Source organism: Ascaphus truei, chromosome 13 (assembly GCF_040206685.1).
Source record: "Ascaphus truei isolate aAscTru1 chromosome 13, aAscTru1.hap1, whole genome shotgun sequence".
Lineage (NCBI taxonomy): Eukaryota > Metazoa > Chordata > Amphibia > Anura > Ascaphidae > Ascaphus > Ascaphus truei.
The window spans coordinates 4,486,584-4,509,892 of NC_134495.1; the positions used below are offsets into that span (position 1 = coordinate 4,486,584).

The window sequence follows — 23,309 nt, forward strand, 5'->3', positions numbered from 1 at the left end:
TCCAGAAATATCGGGCTTGGGCAGCAGTAACCAACTTCTTCCTGCATGGGCATCTCTATAGCCTTGTGGGTGAGGACCACAATGGAAATAAAACTTGAGTACACTTTATTATCTCACACACAAATCAGCTACAGAAGAGTGACATTCCCCACCCACATATAGCCAATGGTCCTACTCTGGTTTAGTACCATACTATTATCAGGAGCAGAATTACAAGTCCAGCAGCAACCTTTGCTACTTATTTTATTCAGAGCATTGCAAGCGGAGCAGCAGTGTTACATAGTTACATATAGTTACACAGTCACATCGTTACATATAGTTACACAGTCACATAGTTACACAATAGATGAAGTGGTTTAAAAAGGACATACATCCATCAAGCTCAACCTATGCTACGACAGATACTGACATATTATCCAATGGTGTTTCATACGGGGGAAAATAAATTCCTTCCTGACTCCAATAATGGCAATCAGATTACTCCCTGGATCAACATCCTTCTCATGTTTACTTATTGGGTATATCCCTGTATACCTTTCCTTTCTAAAAGATGTCCAACCTTTTGAAAGCTCCTCCAATTATAACTATGTGGCAGAAGTGGGATCCTTGACACTCTTCAACTGCCTGCACCTTACGAGAAAAAAAAGTACACCTAATTATCTAAACAGTGTACAGTAAGATCTATAGCTTTTATCATGCTTTATACAGTGGCATAATTGTTTTTACTTCCCTCTCATCCATACCCAGTTTACTGCAAGATAAGATCTTATTTGCCTTTGCAGCGACTGCCTGACATTGGGCACTATTGCTAAGTCTGTGTCTACAAACACTCCTAAATCCTTCTCAATCACGGATTGACCTAATTTTGCCCCATTTAATTTGTAAGTCGCCTGTTTATTCTTGCGTCCCAAATGCATAACCTTACATTTATCTGTATTAAACCTCATCTGCCATTTACCTGCCCAAGTTTCCAGTCTCTCCAAGTCCTTCTGGAGAGACATTACATGCTGCTCTGATTCTACTACCGTACACAATTTAGTGTCATCAGCAAAGATGGAGACTTTGCTCTCGATGCCAACCTCAAGGTCATTAATAAACTAGTTAAAAAGCAGGGGACCCAGTACCGATCCCTGAGGTACTCCACTCACAACTAAAAAGGTTCCATTTATGACAACTCTCTGTTGTCTATCCTTCAACCAGATATCAATCCAGTTGCAAATATTTTTACCGAGACCAGGGGGTTAAATCTGGGTGTTTCAGGCCTTTTTAGTCAAATTTGACACATAATAAATATTGTTACATCATTTTAAAATTAGTTTGTAAATGTGGTGAGCTGAGACTTGGGTGGGGTTTGACTTCCCATGGCTCGTCCCTTTTGCCTGATGTCAATGTGTGTTTAACAAGCGTTTGGACAGACAACCTCCCTCTACCCTCTCTTACCTTTATTGGCTGTTGGGATAAGGGCAGAGGAAACATTTAACTGACAAACACTGTCCTATTTAAAGCCCCAAAGAAACTGGGTCTGTGCTTAATTTCCAAAGAAATGAAAGCAGACAAATCTTTTGCTTTAAGAATAGTTGCATTGCACTGAGAGAGTTTGGGAATACAGTGTTTCTCATGATAAAATTAATGTCATTTTGTTTAATAGTAGCTTTAGCAAAACAGACAAACTCACAAAACAAGAGGAAGGCATAAAACAAGTGCCGCATTCAGCAATGTTCAGAAGCCACTGTGTAATCTCGCTGCTTATATTAGAAATCATTACGTATCTACGGAAACATATTGTTTTAAGCGTTTTGACTCTGCCACAAGTCGACATGTCTTGTTTCCCAAATTATACGCTGCGCCTTGAAAATAGCTGTTATAACATTTCTTTAGAAATAGAGGTGAAAATACTTACAGAAAATCACTGCCTTTAATGATGGTGATAAAAGCTGAGATCTCGCTTTAACTTAGCAATGCAAACATCAACAGAATGTTCCATGAGCAAACTCAATTGTTTCATCAAAACTGGTGCTTTCGTGTCTTGCTCCCTGCTCCATCAACAGATGTTTTAGAGTTATTGCACTTAGAATGTAAAATGCTAATTGCTCAGAACAAGTCTTTGTCGCTTGGAATAATTGTGACTGTTTTGTTGAGCTCTTTTTTCCCTCCAATGCAGTGTTGCTCAGTGCTTTGCAGGCTCTTGGGAGGTTGAAAAAAAACGCCATGGTCTCTACAAATTTAGTTTTTTATTAACATGTTCTGGGAGCAGGACCACAGCAGAATTAACATTGGAAGCCTCCATGTTCTGTATATATACAAAGCACCGATTTTCATCTGTGACATCCTGTCAAGAAATAAGAGACATACAATAATGCTAAGAAGCATGGTAGTCTATCCCACTGATTGGTCAGCACCCATTGTTTCAGTGGTAGACACAGAGTTGCTTACCTCTTGTACCAGGGGTCTCCGAGTAGTAAAAAAAAAACACCCCAGGTAATAAAATAAAAAGAAAATATTACTTTGGGTGATTGCTGCTTTTAAGCCTCAGTTTTTCTTTTTCTATTGCCCAAGCAGCACAAACTATAGTGAGTATACACTTAATGCTGGAAGCTCCACATAGTGCTGGCTGTGGAGACAGGAGAGCAAGGTGACGGAGGAGACACTACGAGAGAGAGCACACTTGGGGCAAAACCCACCGACACTGCTGGAGGGGATGGGAGAGGATTTGCCATGGGGAAGAGGAGACCTCACTGAATACAGGAGAGGGAGGTCCCGGAGAAGAGAAGATACCTTGAAATTCATGATCCTATTGATAACCCTGAGGGCACCATTCATGGAGATAATACCCACAGAACTACAACTAGCAGAGAAATCATCATTAACATCTATATGCTTTCAACCAAGACACTCGAAATATGTGAATCCATCTTCATTAACCCTGTATTTCCACTGAAGAACAGACAGACTTGTTTTGTTATTGTGCATTGTTTTATTCTTTTGTCTCCTCTCCCGAGATGCAGATCTGGGCTTAGGACATGGCTGGAGTTTATTTTCCCTTATGACACATAATTGGCCAGGGATTTTTCTTCATATGGATCAATAGAACTATAAATAGAGGATGAGTATTTCAGCAGATGAAGTATAAAGAAAAGGTTGGACTTGATGGAGATATGTCTTTTACCAACATACTGTCATCTAGTGTGTTATTTACTGATAGCCCTCAGAGGTGAAGAATATATGGCCAAACCTGATCAATGTTACAGTCACTTTCCCAGTTTGCTGTCCATTTCAGCACCATTTCAAGTCAAGCGGATACATGATGTATATCTCCTATTTGTTCTATTTTTGCTGGGTTTTTTGAAGTTCCATAAGTGATCATTTATAGGTTTTCTAGCCACCCTTATATATCCAAGCTCATGCAAGCCTACTTTAGACATTAATCTTGGTGCTTTTATAGGGCAGAAATGGTCCTATGTGTAAAGCGACAATTTCTAAAATCTTCAACCTTTCTCATAGTGACTGTCCAATGTTATGACCTGTGCTGCTTTTCTTGAGTTATTAATTTCCAAGATAATGTCCTGAAAATTTTCTGAATTTAATGACCTGAATGGGTAGGTGTCTACTGTGAATCAATGAATCCATCTGCCGAATTCTGAGATCCCAAAAGCTTCAGATTCTGAACTAAAATTCCTTGTAAACTGTAATATTCAGTTCATACATTGTAGGAGGTAAAGGCCCTAGTCCAGGGGTGGCCAACTCCAGTCCTCAAGGGCCACCAACAGGCCCGGTTTTCAGGATATTCCTGCTTCAGCACAGTTTGCTCAATCAGTCCCTTTTTCAGCACAGTTGGCTCACAGTCCCTGCTTCAGCGCAGGTGGCTCAATCAGTGGCTCAGTCTTCGACTGAGCCACTGATTGAGCCACTTGTGCTGAAGCTGGGATAGCCTTAAAACCTGACCTGTTGGGGGCGCTTGAGAACTGGAGTTGAGAACCCTTGCCCTAGTCCGTTCTCATACACACGTACTCTGTAGTTGTAAATCCAATTTGCTACAAATGCTTAAGGTGCTAATACGTCTTATTGGGAGCACTGGGCCCACAAGTCCATTAGTATTAACTGGAGGCCGATGTTGGTTATCTGTGCAATCCTGTTGAATCACTTTTCTATTGTGCTACAAAGTCTCTGCAGCACACAACCTTCTGAGCATTTCCTCTTTGAAATTAATATGATGTAGCTGCATGCTGCAGTGAACGTAATGATCCATCTTATACAGAAAGGTACATAGGATTCACAGTTATACAGTATCATGTATTGTTTTGCTGGCCTAGGGCAAAAATAGCTCCCCTGGGCTGCATCATATGGAAGGGTTGTGCTTGGGAAACCAATATCATTTTCAACTCTTTTTTTTTTATTATTAACCTTCCTGCCCTGCCATATGGGAATGTCTTTTGTCCATCGGCTCCCTACAATTTGTGTTGGCCTGTTTGTGGTGATTATATCACAGTCAATTCTAGATACAGACAGACGCCCGTATCAAAGCCTTTCGGCCAATGAAATATGCTATATTTGGCAAATAAAATATTTGATTGAAAATGTTAGCAAAAGGTGAGTATTGAAGTGTTGCAAGGGTTTATATTCCCTGCTGTCTGACATTAACCTCCTTTGGTTAACCATTTTGGAATTCCAGTTATTTTCATGGAAAATAAGGAGAAAGGTGAAGGTTATCGAATTTTAAGGTGTTGATTTAAGAAGTAGGAAAGACAGACCGCACTTACAACATTGTATTTCCTATTGCACATCCAGTGAACCTTATTTCCCAGTACACCTCACCCATTAGAACATGTTACACAAAGGGATACTCCCCATCTTATACGGGAGTGTCGAAGTAGGATATTTAATGCTTGTATCACGTACACTTCTTAGTCTTATTATGCTGGTTTACTGAACCAGCAGATTACTCTTTTTAGTATTGATTCACAAAATCAAGTACTTATTTTGATAAATTGGGCACGACATACTATTTGTTTAATCTATATTTAGCCCTTAAAAAAGCCAAGCTAGGAAGTCACTTTTTACGTTTCGTTTGCTGACTCTATAGGCTACTGTTGAAAAGGTTTCATGCATGTAAGCTCTAATTAGGGTTAAGACATAAGATCTATTAAGTATGGAAGATTGGATAGGGTAAGCCCATACATACAGTACCAGTATGTGAAATCTCCCTCAAACGAAATTTAGGGTGGTAATGTTAAAGGTGCATCTTAGCATCAAAGTACTACATCAAGTTTTCTGGCTAAAATCTCTGAATCTAGGAACAAATCACATGCATCAAGCTACCATTATTAGGAGGTTGCCTATCCACCCCATAATGTTGTTATTTGGTAATTTTGTTATTGTACAGCAAGTCTCTCTGGCAGTGAAGATGTTAAAGGACAATCCTTCCTAGGGCCAAATTGAACTAATGCCAGTGACACACAGTATTTAAGGGGTAACATCCAGACTGTCCAACATTTGGCACATGAAAATAGGAACCTCCTTATTTGCTATGTCCATGTGGGACACGAGAGTCTCCAAGCAAGTGACAGCCCGAAAGTAGACACTGTAACACAGGCAGGTTATAATATGCAAATATCATAATATTGTACCAATAAAATGTGTCTTTCTTTCTATATACTCATATACACACGCAGTAGAAGATATGTGACATTCCCCTAATTAGCTGAGGAGTGACTCGGTGAGTAAGGTCACTGACTGTAAACGATGACACTGAGTTAGACTCAGGGGAACCTGGTTCGATTCCCAGTGTCAGCTCCTGTGACCTTGGGAAAGTCACTTTATTTCCCTGTGCCTCAAAAATCATACTGTATCTTCATCTGGGCAGGGACTGTGTCTGTAAACATGCCCATACTGTAATTGTGAAGAACGTTGAGTCCCATTGGGAGAAAAGTGATACAATTAAATACATGTATTATTATTATCAGATATCAATTTTCCAGCTTCTTTATTAGATGAGGTTTCCAAGCTTCAAGCAGTGGCAGAAATAGGAGCAATACTGTAGGTACACCTGGGTTTAATAATTACAGGACATAACAAATACAAATGCAGCCACCAGTATCCTATCACTTGCCTTGGAAAATCTGGGGCAATCTCCCAATAAACTGCAACATTTTGGGGAGATTTCTGCTGCCAGAATAATGGCCCATCGGATTAACACAGCGGGGGGTCTCTACAGTCTCATTCAAACTGACCAGGGATCCCTGCAGTCCCATTCAAACTGACCAGGGATCCCTGCAGTCCCATTCAAACTGACCAGGGATCCCTGCAGTCCCATTCAAACTGACCAGGGATCCTTGCTGTGTTAATCCGATGGGCCATTAGTCTGGCAGCAGAATCTCACAGAATAGTTAAGGCATTTACTGTGAGATGCCTTAGTTTTTACCCAGGCAAGTGATCGGATCCTGGTGGCTGCATCTGTAGGTACAAGTAGTGGTTGAAGGAAGAACAAAGCAATCAGAACTGTAAGACATGTACTCTGCTTTTAATCCATAAGCAGAGCAGGTACAAACATGTGACGTTTCTGGGCACACGCGCACCTTCCTCAGACCCCGCAGGGGTGTAAGTTTCTTCCAGTTCTGATGCCTGTGCGCTTCCTTCATTACAATCACTACTTGCAAACCTTGGATCCAGCTTTGAGACGCCGGGATTAGCGGAAGATGAGCACCAGTGAGAGAATACCCTATTTAGTTATGTATGAGTAGCGGTGCGCCACTTCCTCTATAGTTTCCACCAAACAAATAGCTACAGTGCCCACTAAATAAGTAGAGTTGGAAGGTGCGATAACATCCGGGACATTGGTCCCTTATTTTACTCAAAGCTTACACCTGCAGTATAGGTATGTTTAAATAATGTCATAAAGATATTATGTACACACGGTGAGCTGAGACTTGGGAGGCGTGCGATTTCCTCTGGCTGCTCCATCTGTCTGATGTCTCTGTGTGATGTCCCTTTGTGATGTCCCTTTGTGATGTCCCTTTGTGATGCCTCTGTGTGATGTCTGTGAAATCAGCAAGGGTTATTTTGTTTTATTGTTTTTCAGTTATATGTGAAACTGAAATTAAAAAGGGAAAAAAAGAATAAGCCAAATAGACCATATTTTGCAATGTTTCTGCCGCTGTAACGAAGGAGCCTTTTCCATAGTTTTTTTTCTCCATCCTCATGTCTATTAAGCCAGAAATTAGTCCTCAAAGGGCAGCGCATCATTAAAAGGCATGAGGCTGCTGCCCCCAGAGCATTGAGGAAACGTGTCATTCATATCTCTGCTGACATTTTCACTTGCTAAACAGTCGAATTGCAGTACATAGAAGACAGCAAGGAATTAGCAATTATACTTGACTTTCTGTGACATAACCAGAGTTTTATTCCAAGGGCGTTTTTTTTTCCCTTCAATGTACAACTACTGTATATGGGAAATTTGGTAGAGACCATGGTAAAAAAAATAAATCAATATGTTTGTTTTTTACACCCATCAATGGCTGTTCCCATGTGAAGCAGCGACAGGAGTGGCAGATATCGCCCAACGGCAAGGTTAAAAATGCCACAGTTTGCCGCATTAATCTCCCAGGAAAAAGAAAAGTATTCTAATTAAAGTGTGCTAGAGCTGGTAATGAAGTAGCTAAGGGGGACTGGCTGATGTAATTTAATTCAAACTGTGAAAATAGCATTCAGTGGGCACATCCTTTCTTCCTATCAAGCGACTTGTTAGGTTAGTAAGAAAAGGAGAGAGCAGAGTGCGTTTTAATGAACACGGGGACACTTTCAGGCAAGAAAAGCTGCAGTTACATTACTGTCAATGGCGTGCTGTCTGCCGGACTCTCCCGCTGTGCAAATACACAATGCTGTGAAGGTCATAAGAGTGCTACAATGTACCGTCCTACACACATACAAAGTGCCCTGAACAATTCTTTGTTACACAGCCTCAACTGGCTGCCACCTGAATTTTACATATTTGTGGATAACTGTGTCCATCTTTGTAGCATAATCCCTAATAATTGGCACATTTTCAGCTTTTGTACAGCTTTTCTTTTGTCCCTTCTGAACATTTGAACGAAAGACTGGATGAAACGTAAAACGCTTCAAAGAGAATTCAGTACTTCAAACAGTGATCCGCGCAGTATATATATATAGTATATGTGAGAAGGAGTGACTCAGTGAGTAAAAATACTGGCAAGACTGGCACTGAGTTTGAAGCAGGGGAACCTGCTTGGGCAAGTCACTTTATCTCCCTGTGCCTCAGGCACCAAAAAAGATTGTAAGCTCCACAGGGCAGGGACTGTGTCTGCAAAATGTCTCTGTGAAGCGCTACGTACAACTAGCAGCGCTGTACAAGGGGAGGGATAGCCTTCAGCCACAGATGCTTTGTTTCAAGAAAGTTTTTTGGCTGAATCAATTGTAACATCGCCCGAAGAAGAGATCAGTGTATCTCGAAAGCTCGCACAAATAAAAGCATTTAGTTAGCCACAGAACGGTATCGACTATCTGTTTGATTATTAAGATCGGCTAACACGGTACAGATACCTCTACACACACACATATATATATATAATGTTTTTTTGTATCTCTATGGGAATCGGTTCCTGAAATATTACATTTGAATTTTGTTGTAGAGAAAGCTCAGAATGTATCCGCACGTTCACCATTAGAAAGCCACAACTCCATCTCCCAGTGATGAGCATGGCACCGGAAGCCATATTGTTTTCCCAGAAAACACACATAGAAAATAATGCCAGTTACAGTGGCGACACAGTTTATTCTAATGCGGCTAGAGCCGCAAGCCGCGAGGTTTCCCGGCCTTGTTATTAAATTCCCTCGGCGTGCCGCGCGTCACCGAGATGTGGGGGATGGCGGTGGGGGGCTCCGGGGGACCCGGTGGACCCGGAGAGGGGAGCGGGATGCCTCGATCGGAGGACCGATCCTCCGAGGCTCCGGCGCGCGTGCGGGACAACCCTTCGCGCGCCCGGTATCTGTCGCGGCCGAGACCGGGCAAATGTTAGAATAAACGCGGCCGCGACAGTATAAAGCCACTTCACAACACCACAATTAACAAGTAACTATTTTTTTTTTAAAGACAAGCCCTCACAGTAAACAATAAATTCCATGTAACCATTTCCCAAACTTTTAAAGGACATTTGTACTACAGTACAGTATCTGGTTTTCCACACTTTAGCCAAAATCCTTTTCCCACTTATGATTTGCTTGGTGCCAAAGTCATGCAGAATTCCCATAGCTCATGCAGCAGTGCTTGTTACTCCTAATGTTGTCTAAGTACAGTATAAGGAAAGGGTAACCTATGGTATGATGTCTGGGGCCACTTTTCAGAGGAAGAGCAGAGCATTCTAATGACACCTTGTGAAATCCAGAGACTTTACTGGCAATCTTTTATCAGTGACACACCATGAACAAAAGTTAACTTCATCTGGGATCTTTAATTCACTACTCCACCGTTCAGAAGGTCATAGGTCAGGAATATGTAACGGGTATTCCACCCCACCCAAGAGCATATGGTATAAGTGTGAGGGGAACCCAATGTTACCAGGTGTGGTGCTTTACCTGTAGGCTCACAGGGGGCCTAAGCCTCCACCACGGGAAGCCTGGGGCACGTATAATAATAATAGGAGTAACCTTGTACTCGGTGCAGCGCCTCCACCTGCGATGGCTCCCACCAGAGGGGGAGTGATCCTCGCAGGACAATATATATATATCACACAACAGCATGTAAAACATAATAACTTTACTTGTGAGTATAGGAACGTACTTATGCATATAACATCAACAGGTGTCCCTCCCTAGAGGAGACACTACTACGGTGTCTCGCAGGACGCTTCCCCCCTTCACCGGGTGATCCCACCCCGTGTCCAATAATCCCCACACAATGTCCCGCACTCAGAGAGAGAGGATATGTGTGAATGCGCAGTCACTATGTCTTATATGAATAATATAGGATCGTTGGTGCACTTGAAGATATGATACCTGCCCGGGGCTCCCACCCCGGGTTCCGCAGACTATGTGAGGGATTCGCCCGATCCGACGTCGTCCTCCACACCGCGTTGGGTGAATTCCGGCGTGGATAATATCACCTTAGTCTCAGTGTCTTTGGTGGCGTTCTGAGCCCAGAACCCACCTCGCAGGGCTGCACGGCTTCAGTGCTGTGTCCCTGACTATCCAAATAGCTAATGGGGTAGTGTCCCTATCTAGGGCCTGTCTCTATAGCACCACAAGCTACACAGTGGCTCAGGACCTAACTGGGACCTAGGGGCTGCTGGCCTAATGCAGTGGGTCACTGACCCCTGCACTCACCTCCTTCCCCTAGCTTGTCCTTGTCCTGACTGACAAACGTGCTGCAAGCCCGCGAAATGTATCCAATCTCCCCTGCAGGGAGATGCTGTCGCCCTATTGGCTACCTGGGGTCATGTGGGCGCTCCTAGGCTCATAGGATATGTAGTCCCTTCCAAGAGCCCTCTTCCTATTGGTCCGGGTTGCCACGCTATCACTGCGCATGCGCGACCTGTCTGTGGGCCTCCCGGCGCTCCTGGCCCCTGCGCATGCGCAACGCACCTGGCAATGGCGGTGCCCTGCACTGCGAGCCGCCAGGACCTCAGCAACGTGACCGTGGCCCTAGCAACGGGCTGCGCGCGTCCCCAGCAACCGGCCGCATCCATAGGAGAGGCGCGCTATGCTAGCGCACGCCACCGCACTTCACCCCGAGCGGCTGCCATGAGTAACCGGAGGGGGGGACCTGGCTACATCCTCCCCCTGGTAAAAACCCCAACGTCCTCGCTTGGGACACAACTCTACCCTGTACAGAAATTATATAATAAAAATGCATTTCAAAATATAACTTAGCACATTCGCATTGACTTTATACGAGGTGCATAATTCTGTGAGCATCACAATCACAGATTGGATCTTGCTCCGAGACCACTGCTGAGCCTCATAATGGGGTGCCCCAATTTGATCATAGGTTACCCGAGTTGGAGGGTACCTGACTCTTTGGCTCCTTCGGAGCTGTTCTTCTGCAACTCCCTCGGGGGAGTAATAAACACAGTCCTGAGGCTCAGCCTCTTCCCTTGAGGGGAGAAATGTCTCTGAACAGTCTCTGTTAGGCGCAAAGCACGGGCTCTGTGGATCCAAAGGCTGGCCTGTTGGTGCCACCTTAGTAGGCGTTGGCCTACGAGGCCCTTTACCCGAAGCTCCTCCGGGAGATGCCCCTTCTGTGGAGTAGTCCCTTTGAGAGGGTCCTTCCATAGGATCTTCAGGAGTTTCAGAGTGGGTCTCGTTATTGACAGTCTCTTGACCCCTCTCTGATAAATCGGACTCACCGTTGAGCGGTGTGGTCAGTATCTCTGCTTCCTCCTCTCCCACTTGTGGAATGGGGAGAAGATGATTACGGTGCCATACCTTTACCCGGCCTTCAGTGTCTTTGATGCGATAGACCGGGAGGCCAGGCATCTGAGATTCTATTTCATATACCCAGTCTCTCCATCGGTCGGCCAGTTTGTGTTTTCCCGGGACTCCCAGATTTCGAAGCAACACAGCGTCCCAAGGACGAAGTTCCCGATATTTGACCTTATGATCGTATCGGATCGTATCACCTTTTATTTCCAGCGTTCAGCTTAGCTGTAGACTTCTCAGCCTGTTGATAGGCCTGTTGTAAACTGTCTTTAAGTCTTTGCACATATTTGAAATGGGTAGCATTGTGTATCCCATCCGTCGAGACTCTAAGACGTACATCCACTGGCAGTCTCGCCTCTCGCCCAAACATGAGGAAGTATGGGGAGAATCCAGTTGACTTGTGTCGGGTACAATTGTACGCATGCACCAGGGCCTCCACGTGTCGACTCCATTCAGTTTTCTCAGCATTCTGCAGAGTTCCGAGCATGTCCAGTAAGGTTCGATTAAATCGTTCTGGCAGTGCATCTCCTTCGGGGTGATATGGGGTCATTCGTGATTTGGCGATGTGCAGCATTTTGAGCAGTTCTCGGATCAACGTGCTCTCGAAGTCCCGACCTTGGTCTGAGTGAAGGTGGTTGGGAAGACCGTAGTGCACAAAGTACTTCTCCCATAATATTTTTGCCACTGTGATGGCTTTCTGATCTTTCGTGGGGAAGGCCTGGGTGTAATGGTCCGTGATGACCAGCACGTTGCATATTCCCCGGCTATCGGGCTCAATGCACAGAAAGTCCATACACACAAGGTCCATTGGGCCAGAACTCTTCAGATGGCCCATGGGAGCTGCTCTGGTAGGCAGGGTCTTGTGCTGTATACACCTAGTACAACGGCGACAGTGGCGTTCTACGGCCTCTCGCATCTTGGGCCAGAAAAAGCGGTCTCTGACCAACCCAAAGGTCTTTTCTACACCGAGATGTCCATGCTCATCATGTAGGGACTTCAACACCAGGTATTGCAAGTTCTTAGGGAGGACTAGTTGTCGCCTATCCGGGTGGTTGTGGTATTGCACCACCCGATAGAGTAAGCAGTTGTCTATTTCGAATTTGTCCACTTCCCGCATGAGCAAGGCCACCAAGTCATTGGGAGCACGCTTCAGAAGGGCTGGGTTCTTCTTTTCAACGGCTTGCCTAATGATACTAACGACAGGATCTCGTATTTGGTAGTCTACCAAATCTTTCCACCGTAGCACTTTGTCATGCGTTATGTTCATCCCTTTTGGATCGCAGTAGGTGGCTGGGACAGCCTGCGACTGGCATCCCAATGAATCTGCAACCCTTAATTCTGAGAAGGCCACTTGGTCATTGACGATGGCGGCAGTGCTACACACAGCTCGCACCCCGGGTCCTGGGAGTTCTTCCCATTCCTCATCATCTTGAGTAGCACTTAGTCCTGGCCGTCGAGAGAGAGCGTCAGCCTCGACATTCAAGGGTCCCGGCTTATACTTCAGGGAGAAGCGGTAATTGTTCAGAGCTGCCAGCCATCGGTGTCCTGCTGCATCCAATTTGGCCGAGGTATTGATGTACGTGAGGGGATTGTTATCCGTCCTTACCTCAAATGTAACCCCGTAAAGGTAATCGTGGAGCTTCTCGGTGATCGCCCACTTGAGAGCCAGGAACTCCAACTTGTGGACGGGGTATCTCTGTTCACTGGGTGTCAGACTGCGGCTGATGTAGGCTACAGGCCGAAGCCCCTCAGGGTGCTTCTGGTGCAGAATGGCACCCAGTCCATTGAGACTGGCATCCACATGCAGAACGTATGGTTGTTCGGGATCAGCATACGCAAGCACCGGCGCTTCGGTCAGACATTTCTTCAATTTCAGGAAGGCCTGTTCACACTCAGACGTCCATTTATCCCCAAACGGTTGGCGGGCTGATACGGCCTTCCTCCCGGTCTCTTCGGGGTATATCTTCAACAGATTGTTCAGGGGTTTAGCTCTACTAGAATACCCTTCCACGAAGCGACGGTAATACCCACAGAACCCTAGGAAGGATCGTAGTTCTGTGACATTCTCGGGACGCGGCCAGTTCACGACCGCTTCTACTTTGGCTGGATCGGTGGCGATCCCTTGAGCAGACACAATGTGCCCCACGTAGATCACCGAGGTGTGACAAAACTGGCACTTGTCTAGGGACAATTTCAACCCTTCTTTCCCAAGATGGTCTATCACTTTAAGCAGCCTTTCTTCATGCTCTTCCAGAGTTCTTCCGAAGACAATGATGTCGTCCAGGTAGACGAGACACTCCCGAGGGTTCATGTCCCTGATAGTCTTCTCCATCAGTCGTTGGAAGGTAGCAGGGGCCCCACATATACCTTGGGGCATACATGTAAATTGGTTGAGCCCCAGGGGACAGACGAAGGCTGTTTTCTCCTGATCCTCTGCATTCATAGGTACCTGATAGTACCCGGATCGTAGATCGAGCACGCTGAACCATTGGCTTCCGTTCAGAGCATTCAGGATCTCTTCAATGCGAGGAAGGTTGTACTGGTCCGGTATCTAACGATTGTTCAGGGTTTCGATAGTCGACACACAGTCGTACGGATCCGTTCTTTTTCCTTACCACCACTATGGGTGATGCGTAGGGGCTCCGAGACTCTGTAAAAATCCCAGCAGTCTCCATTTCCTGTATGACGTTCCTCACATCGTCCACATCCCGCGGGGCGACACGACGAGAGCGTTCCCGGAACGGGGTGGCATCACTCAGTCGAATGGCATGTTGGGCGCTGCGACTGCACCCCACATCCATCTCACTCGTGGAGAACACAGTCCGTCGTTTATTCAACTGGGTTGTCAGCCGCTCTTTCCACTCAGTGGGCAATGTCGACTCGCCGAAGTTGAAGTCCAGCTCGACTAACCGCTCATTCACTGCCGCTGCATTCACCTGGGGCGTTGTTTCCACAGGGCTGACCGGATATATGCAACCCAGACTCTGTCCGGCATCAAGCTCCATCGGGAAGGGGGAGATGTTCTGCACATACACGTAGGTTTGCAGAGGAATTTTTGTCGTCCACTCCCTTACTTCGGGTAGTACCCTATACCCCTTCTGAACTTCGTCATCAGGGATACTCTCCAGAGAGAAAAGCTGATCGTTCTCATCTCGCTTGGGATAACAGCACCAGGCGGCCATTCGTTGCACTCCCCCTGGTAATATGGTCATCAGTTCGTGTTGACGATTGTAGAGATCCCCGTGACGCTCCAAGGCATATACCCGTTTGCACTCTTCTCTTAAGACGGGATCCAGGAGCGAATTGGCCAGCGGCAACTCGTTGGTCTCGTTCAGGTATGCTCTGATTACAGCTTGTACTATGTCAGTGTTGGTCCCCAAGATGATCGGATACTTTCACTGGTCTTGGGGCTCCGGGCATACCATTGCCGCTACATGCATGGGGTGTTTCTTGCCGGTGTTCAGTTGGAGTATTTCCAGTTGGACCCTTACAATCCCATCGATGGGGTAGTCTTCATTACTTAACCCCCTAACCTTCATATGTTCGGCCGACCCCAGGGGGCAGTGTCTAAGGTGATGGTCATAGAACTTGCGGTATATAATGGTCACTTGGGATCCCGTGTCCAGTAGGGCCGATGCATAGATCCCTTCCAGTACAACAGGTACGATGGCCGCGAGGCCTACTTGACTGTAAGCTTCCCTTGGTGAGGTGTCATCCCTGGGACCTGATTCAGAAGGGCCCTCTTCGATTTCAGAAAGAGGGGGTTCTGGGTCCGACGCAGCCATTTGTACGCGGCAGACCATTGACCGGGCGGGTTTTCCTCTATCGGGAGGTTTTTCCTCTGGAGGGTCCTCCCTTTCCGGACAGTTACTGGAAAAGTGGCCCTTCTTACCGCAGTTATAGCATACAACCTCGCAGCGTTCTGGACGAACCTTGTAAGGGGAAGGTGGTCTGTCGGCGGGTTTTGGCTTGTACACCTTGGACGGGGCGGCAGGCTCTTCCTTCTTTTCCATAGAGCACTTTCCCTTTGAGACGGGGGGGCTCTTGGGTTTTGCGGGGGAGTGTAACAACGCATGTGCCTCTTCGATTTTCACCTGGCGCAGCAACCCGGTGAACGTAGGGGGACTCCCGTCCGTTATTTTGCTGCGGAGCATATTAGTTATGGGGTGAGTGGGGCTTGATCCCCGCAGGTACTGTTCACGAAGCGCTTCATCCATCCCTGAGGCAGGAATCAGCTTACGATTGAGTAGGAGTCCCAAGACCAGTTGCAGTCGGTGTATAAAGGCCGACAAGTCCTCTCCCTCCTTCTGATAGAGATTGTAGTACTTCGTCCAGATCGCTGCTTTATCTTCTGCCAGTCCGTATGCTTCCAGCAGGAATTCCACCATCTCCAACGTTGTCAACTTTGGATGTTGGTCCCTGTGGATGGTTACAATGGTAGAAGCGGGAGGCCTGAGACACTCCATGATACACTGCCGTTTTACGGTGTCAGTGCACGACCATTCCTCTACGACTTTTAATGCATTCTCCCTCCAAAGGTCTATCCCTTCCTCCCCCTGAGGTATTGGAAGTACTCCCGAGAAGGCTTTGAGTTTCCGGTAGCTTTGAGAGTGGGAGGCCATGGTGATGGCTTCTACGAATTGGGGTAGCGTCACCCCCATTGCGGAACCTTCATTAGTTACCCTCTCTCTGATAGGCCGGGAGTTCACCTCGTGGGGTGCGGTGTCTGGTGGAGAGGGCGGACTGTCAGCCCAACTAGTGGCTCCCGTGAGAGCGCTTGGGGTAAAGGAGACTTTGGGTGGGGGACGGTCAACCCGGTTTGGAGTACTTGACACTGGTGCAGTTGGTGTCCAAGTACTGGTGGACAATTCATCTGGAGCCTGAGGAGGGGCCCTTTGTGAAAACATTTCCCGTATTACTGGTAAGTCCGAGTATATAAGGGGGTAGCCTTCTGGCGGGCACTCAGGGGCTACTAGAGTGTTCGGGGCCATCTTTGGCATATGTCCCGCCCCACAGTGAATAGTATGGCGCTCCAATAAAAATTAGGGTCGAACACCCTGCCCCGGTACCATACTTTATTTGACCCTATGAGCTCCCTCAGCGAGTCCCGGATGTCAGTCTCTGCTACTAATGCTGGAACGTTCCTTACAGCCACGACGTAACTAGGGGGCTCCAGGACGGAAATGGCCCACGCATGGACCTCTTGACGTGAGGGAATCACCATGTTGCTGATCTCTTATGATACTGGTTTGAATAGGGCACCCCAGGTCTGAATCTCAGCAGCGCCTCCAAATGTAACGGGTATTCCACCCCACCCAAGAGCATATGATATAAGTGTGAGGGGAACCCAATGTTACCAGGTGTGGTGCTTTACCTGTAGGCTCACAGGGGGCCTAAGCCTCCGCCACGGGAAGCCTGGGGCACGTATAATAATAATAGGAGTAACCTTGTACTTGGTGCAGCGCCTCCACCTGCGATGGCTCCCACCAAAGGGGGAGTGATCCTCGCAGGACAATATATATATATCACACAACAGCATGTAAAACAACTAATAACTTTACTTGTGAGTATAGGAACGTACTTATGCATATAACATCAACAGGTGTCCCTCCCTAGAGGAGACACTACTACTGCGTCTCGCAGGACACTTCCCCCCCTTCACCGGGTGATCCCACCCAGTGTCCAATAATCCCCACACAATGTCCCGCACTCAGAGAGAGAGGATATGTGTGACTGCGCAGTCACTATGTCTTATATGAATAATATAGGATCGTTGGTGCACTTGAAGATATGATGCCTGCCCAGGGCTCCCACCCCGGGTTCCGCAGACTACGACAGGGATTCCGCCTGATCCGACGTCGTCCTCCACACTGCATTGGGTGAATTCCGGCGTAGATAATATTACCTTAGTCTCAGTGTCTTTGGTGGCGTTCTGAGCCCAGAACCCACCTCGCAGGGCTGCACGGCTTCAGCGCTGTGTCCCTGACTATCCAAATAGCTAATGGGGCAGTATCCCTATCTAGGGCCTGTCCCTATAGCACCACAAGCTACACAGTGGCTCAGGACCTAACTGGGACCTAGGGGCTGCTGGCCTAATGCAGTGGGTCACTGACCCCTGCACTCACCTCCTTCCCCTAGCTTGTCCTTGTCCTGACTGACAAACGTGCTGCAAGCCCGCGAAATGTATCCAATCTCCCCTGCAGGGTGATGCTGTTGCCCTATTGGCTCCCTGGGATCATGTGGGCGCTGCTAGGCTCATGGGATATGTAGTCCCTTCCAAGAGCCCTCTTCCTATTGGTCCGGGTTGCCGGGACCTCAGCAACGCGACCGCGGCCGCGCGCTTCCCCAGCAACCGGCCGCATCCATAGGAGAGGCGTGCAATGCTAGCGCACACCCCCGCACTACACCCCGAGCGGCTGCCGTGAGTAACCGGAGGGGGGGGGGGGTTCGCGCACTGACAGGGGACCTGGCTACATATATGATGTGAAGCTTCTGAGAACTATGGACAACCACTTAATCACAGTCAGAAAATGCGATTATTTAAAGAAGGGACGAGCCAACGACAGTCGTCAAGGGCCACCAACAAGTCAGGTTTTCAGGATATCCCTGCTTCAGCACAGGTGGCTCTGTCAACAACTGTACCACCTGTGCTGAAGCAGGGATATCCTGAAAACCTGACCTTTTGGTGGCCCTTGAGGACTTGAGTTGGCCACCCCTGCGCTTTAGCATTACAGCTTCCAGCTAGTTTTAATACACATCGAGGTGCGTCCGACTCATGCGTGCGGAATGAGGACGCCGGCTCCGGAGGATATATGGCTGCTGCTGGGAGAGAGATTTGGCATGATGATGATGATGATGAAGATTGATACCAGTTTTCCCCGGATATATTTGCCTTACCCAAAACATATGTGCCAACTATTCCTTGCAATAGTTTGGGAATCGCTTTCTATTTATCATTTCTTTCGCTCTTCAGCCATTCCTCAGACAAGACAAGTAGTTTAAAGCTGATTTTATATAAATAAGATTCCAGCCGAAGCCTCCAGCGTCCGACCTGCAGAACCTATTTTTCAGCCTTTGTCAGACTATTTTGTACCTTTAAGCAGCGAAATGAAAACTTTTGATGCAAAAGCATATTACATCTAACAGTGGTCTCGGAGCCATTAGAATACAGATGTGCTGCGTGTGAATGCAGGTGTGCTGGGTGTGAATGCAGGTGTGCTGCGTGTGAATACAGGTGTGCTGCATGTGAATGCAGGTGTGCTGGGTGTGAATGCAGGTGTGCTGCATGTGAATACAGGTGTGCTGCGTGTGAATGCAGGTGTGCTGCGTGTGAATGCAGGTGTGCTGCGTGTGAATGCAGGTGTGCTGAGTGTGAATGCAGGTGTGCTGTGTGTGAATGCAGGTGTGCTGCGTGTGAATGCAGGTGTGCTGCGTGTGAATGCAGGTGTGCTGGGTGTGAATGCAGGTGTGCTGCGTGTGAATGCAGGTGTGCTGCGTGTGAATGCAGATGTGCTGCGTGTGAATGCAGGTGTGCTGCGTGTAAATGCAGGTGTGCTGCGTGTGAATGCAGGTGTGCTGCGTGTGAATGCAGGTGTGCTGCGTGTGAATGCAGGTGTGCTGCGTGTGAATGCAGGTGTGCTGAGTGTGAATGCAGGTGTGCTGTGTGTGAATACAGGTGTGCTGCGTGTGAATGCAGGTGTGCTGCGTGTGAATGCAGGTGTGCTGCGTGTGAGTGCAGGTGTGCTGCGTGTAAATGCAGGTGTGCTGCGTGTGAGTGCAGGTGTGCTGCGTGTGAATACATGTGTGCTGCGTGTGAATACAGGTTTGCTGCGTGTGAATACAGGTGTGCTGCGTGTGAATACAGGTGTGCTGCGTGTGAATGCAGGTGTGCTGCGTGTGAATACAGGTGTGCTGCGTGTGAATGCAGGTGTGCTGCGTGTAAATGCAGGTGTGCTGCGTGTGAATGCAGGTGTGCTGCGTGTGAATACAGGTGTGCTGCGTGTGAATGCAGGTGTGCTGCGTGTGAATGCAGGTGTGCTGAGTGTGAATACAGGTGTGCTGAGTGTGAATACAGGTGTGCTGCATGTGAATGCAGGTGTGCTGAGTGTGAATACAGGTGTGCTGCGTGTGAGTGCAGGTGTGCTGTGTGTGAATGCAGGTGTGCTGAGTGTGAATACAGGTGTGCTGCGTGTGAATGCAGGTGTGCTGCGTGTGAATGCAGGTGTGCTGCGTGTGAATGCAGGTGTGCTGTGTGTGAATGCAGGTGTGCTGCGTGTGAATACAGGTGTGCTGTGTGTGAATGCAGGTGTGCTGCGTGTGAATACAGGTGTGCTGCGTGTGAATGCAGGTTTGCTGCGTGTGAATGCAGGTGTGCTGCGTGTGAATGCAGGTGTGCTGCGTGTGAATGCAGGTGTGCTGCGTGTGAATGCAGGTGTGCTGCGTGTGAATGCAGGTGTGCTGCGTGTGAATGCATGAGCGCACAGTTCTTGGTAACAGAGGCTTATCTCTTTTGGCAACATACAGTATAAGGCCGCGCTTATAGTCCTTGCGACGGCGATGCTGACGTCGCTGAAAAATCAAATTGAATTGACTTACAGCAATCGCGACCAATCCGTCGCGCCGCTCCTACTATAAGCGCACGCGACAGAATCAATATAATAATGTAATTATAAAAGCGGGACTATAAGTGCGGCCTATGGTTTCCGTCCCACTCAGAATCACAACGATCTAATTACATTATAGGGGTCTAGCACTAGCCCCAGCTCGGTCCATATAAAAAGTAACAAAAAAGAAGTGTTTTTAACACATTGGCTTCAGCATAATTCCCCAGGTAATCCCACTTTACCTGATTAAAACATTGGGCCAGATGCACTAAACTTGTATAAATCTGCACAGATAATGTCCGGATACCACATTACTGTATATAATGGACATTATTTTCCACGAGGGTATCCACTAAGCTAATTATATGCACAAATAACGGCCGTCATTTCACATATTGGCATAGGGTTAATGTTAGGTTAATTTAGCAATGCATTGCTTCAGTTTCTAATCACCTGACGTTAAATCACATCTTAACCTAAAGGTATCGTTAGCTCCGTCCACACCCTGAAATATGGAGAGAATCTTATTTTACTAGAGACCTCCCAAGTGCTACATGTATCCCCCCAAACCCACCTCGAAACATCTAATGGACAGTTACCTGTGCTGAAGCAGTGATACCCTGTTGGTTGCCCTTGAGGACTGGAGCTGGCCACTGGTACTCGTTGGGGTTTTCCCAAGCGGAAAGCTTCTTACTGGCTCCAGCTTCCTTTTTAGGGCTGAAGGGGCAGCTCTGATACTGTTACGGCTTTCGAAAGGGGTAAGCCCGGCTCTCCGTGGGACCTTGAGAAATTCACTCCCCGTACCTCAGGCATCAAATTAGATTGCAAGCTCTGCAGGGCAGGGACTCATTGAGCCTGAAAAATTCTATGCACAGAGCCGTATACACTGTCAGAGCTGTACATGAGAAGAAAATATTATTATTAAGCCTTTGAAATATTCTGCCCCAGAAGACTGCCCGCAGGAACGTGTGTGTGTTGCATCTCCATATACAATAGGTTGTTCATTTCTAACTAATTAAAAGGCATGCTAAAAATACAGTTCACCCCTGGATCAAGGATCAAGTCACCCCGGATCCTTAACTCATTTATTTTGAAACCGCTGACTGTATTCTGGATGAGGCTCGTGCAACCTTGACATCAGTCAACAACATGTTTATCAAATATTACTCTTGATATATGTCTCATATAAACATTGAGTTCAACGGGAATATAGTAAGTAATCAACTGTACTGTGTGTTTCCTGTGTAACTGTGTGTGTGGTATAAAGTGGCGAGAAAAGGTTTGTGAACCCCTTAGGATTTTCACATATTTCAAACCTAAAATGTTATTACATGTTAATCAAAGTTCTAATAATAGATAAAGATAACCTGATCAAACAAATGACACAAAAACGTGATACCTTTTCAACATTTATTTATCCACAAATGATTAAACATTCAATATAGATGTGTGAGAAATGATGTGACCCTTTCGATTCAGTACCTGGTGGCGCCCACTTGAGCACCAATAACATCAACTGCGCGTGTCCTGTAACCGCTGGTCACTCTCACATCGGTTTTGAGGAATTTGAACCCGTTCCTCCTTACACAACTCCTTCAACTAGTGACATTTGAGGGCTTCCTTGCATGGACAGCTCGTTTCAGGTCCTGCCACAACATTTCAATGGGGTTCAGGTCCGGACTTTGACTAACCCATTCTAAAATGCGGAATTTCTTCTGCAGCCATTCTTTTATAGATCCGCTTGTATGTTTAGGATCATTGTCTTGCTGCATGACCCACTTTCGCTTCAGCTCACGGACGGATGGCCTGACATTCTGCTCTAGAATCCTCTGATACAATGCAGAATTCATGGTTGTGTCAATGATTGCGCGCCGTCCAGGACCTGAGGCAGCAAAGCAGCCCCAAACCATCACACTCCCACCGCCATGCGTGACGGTTGAGATGAGGTTCTTCTGTTCGTACGCAGTTTTGTTTTTTGCCAAACATAACGTTTCTCATTAAGGCCAAAAAGTTCTACCTTTGACTTGTCTTCCCAGAGAACATTGATGCTGAAGTCTTGTGGATCATCTACAGATGCAGTGGCCGTTATTCGAACATTTCACGCGCTGTATACCTCGGAGTACCCATGTCATGGCACATGATTTCTTCTAACCTTACCGTCTTAAGACGCATGTTGACTCGTGTTTTTATCGAGTGCAGAAAATTAGATTTTAGTGTTCTGGTTTTTAAACACCTGCAAATTGACACAGTAGCACAGTACTGTACACATTACAATTCATTCATTTCTGCCACGGATACGTGAAGAATTGCACCCAAAGAAATCAGAATCAACCACGGTAAACACAGGTGTGCCTGGTGTGATTGGCGGGGGGAATGCTGTGCGGAATAGAGCAGAGCACACGAAAACGGCTCTGGGAAATGTTTGAATAACGGCCGGTGCATCTGTATGTGTTCTTTGGCGAACTTCAGACGGGCAGCAATGTTCTTTTAGAGAGCAGTGGTTTCCTCCTGGCTATCCTTCCATGAACACCATTCTTGTTCAGGCTTTTTTTTTGATAGTTGAGAGTTGACCTGCAGATTCTTGGATGTTACTCTGGGGTTCTTTGTGACTTCCTGTATGATTTGCCCTTTTGTTCTTGGAGAGATTTTGGTAGGACCACCGCTCCTGGGTCGAGTGACTGTGGCCTTGCACGTTTTCCATTTGCCGGACAGTGGATTGGTGGGGCCCCAAATCCTTAGAAATGGTTTTGTAACCCATGGAGACTGATGAGCATTAATAACTGCTTTTCTGAGGTCTTCAGAGTTTTGTTTTGATGACGTGTTTCCGCACACCTGTATGGTGAAGAGCAAATTCACAACGTTTCTGATCTTTATTTAGGGAGGGGCCTCCCAAACTCACACTTGAAGATCTACCTAATTATTTGAACACTATATTGTAATTTTCCTCTTTAATTTAGCTGATAAAACCAGCATTTCACTTACTTTTTCACATAGCCTGACTCTTTAATTACTCATTGTTTGTCTAATTCAAACATAATTTTGTTTTCAAAAGACATAGAATTGGTTAGATAATGACCCTCCCCTGCACCTCCAATCACTCCCCCTGCACCTCCAATCACTCCCCCTGAACCTCCAATGACCCTCGCCTGCACCTCCAATCACCCCCCTTGCACCTCCAATGACCCCCCCTGCACCTCCAATTACCCTCCCCTGCACCTCCAATCACCCCCCCTGCACCTCCAATGACCCCCCCTCCACCTCCAATGACCCCCCCTGCAC

At 46.9% G+C, this 23,309-nt stretch overlaps 1 long non-coding RNA gene across 2 annotated transcripts in view; it reads right to left on the bottom strand.

Moving 5' to 3' along the window:
• Positions 1-301: 301 nt before the first annotated feature.
• Positions 302-23,309, bottom strand: part of LOC142464708 (uncharacterized) — a 30,864-nt gene continuing 7,856 nt past the window's right edge. The window contains exons 3-4 of one of the 2 annotated variants that reach the window (XR_012787702.1): positions 20,630-20,925; positions 302-2,329 (exon numbers count right to left, since the gene is read on the bottom strand). This is a non-coding gene — a long non-coding RNA (uncharacterized LOC142464708). The remainder of the gene's footprint in view (positions 2,330-20,629; positions 20,926-23,309) is intronic. The other variant, XR_012787701.1, reaches the window with a different exon arrangement.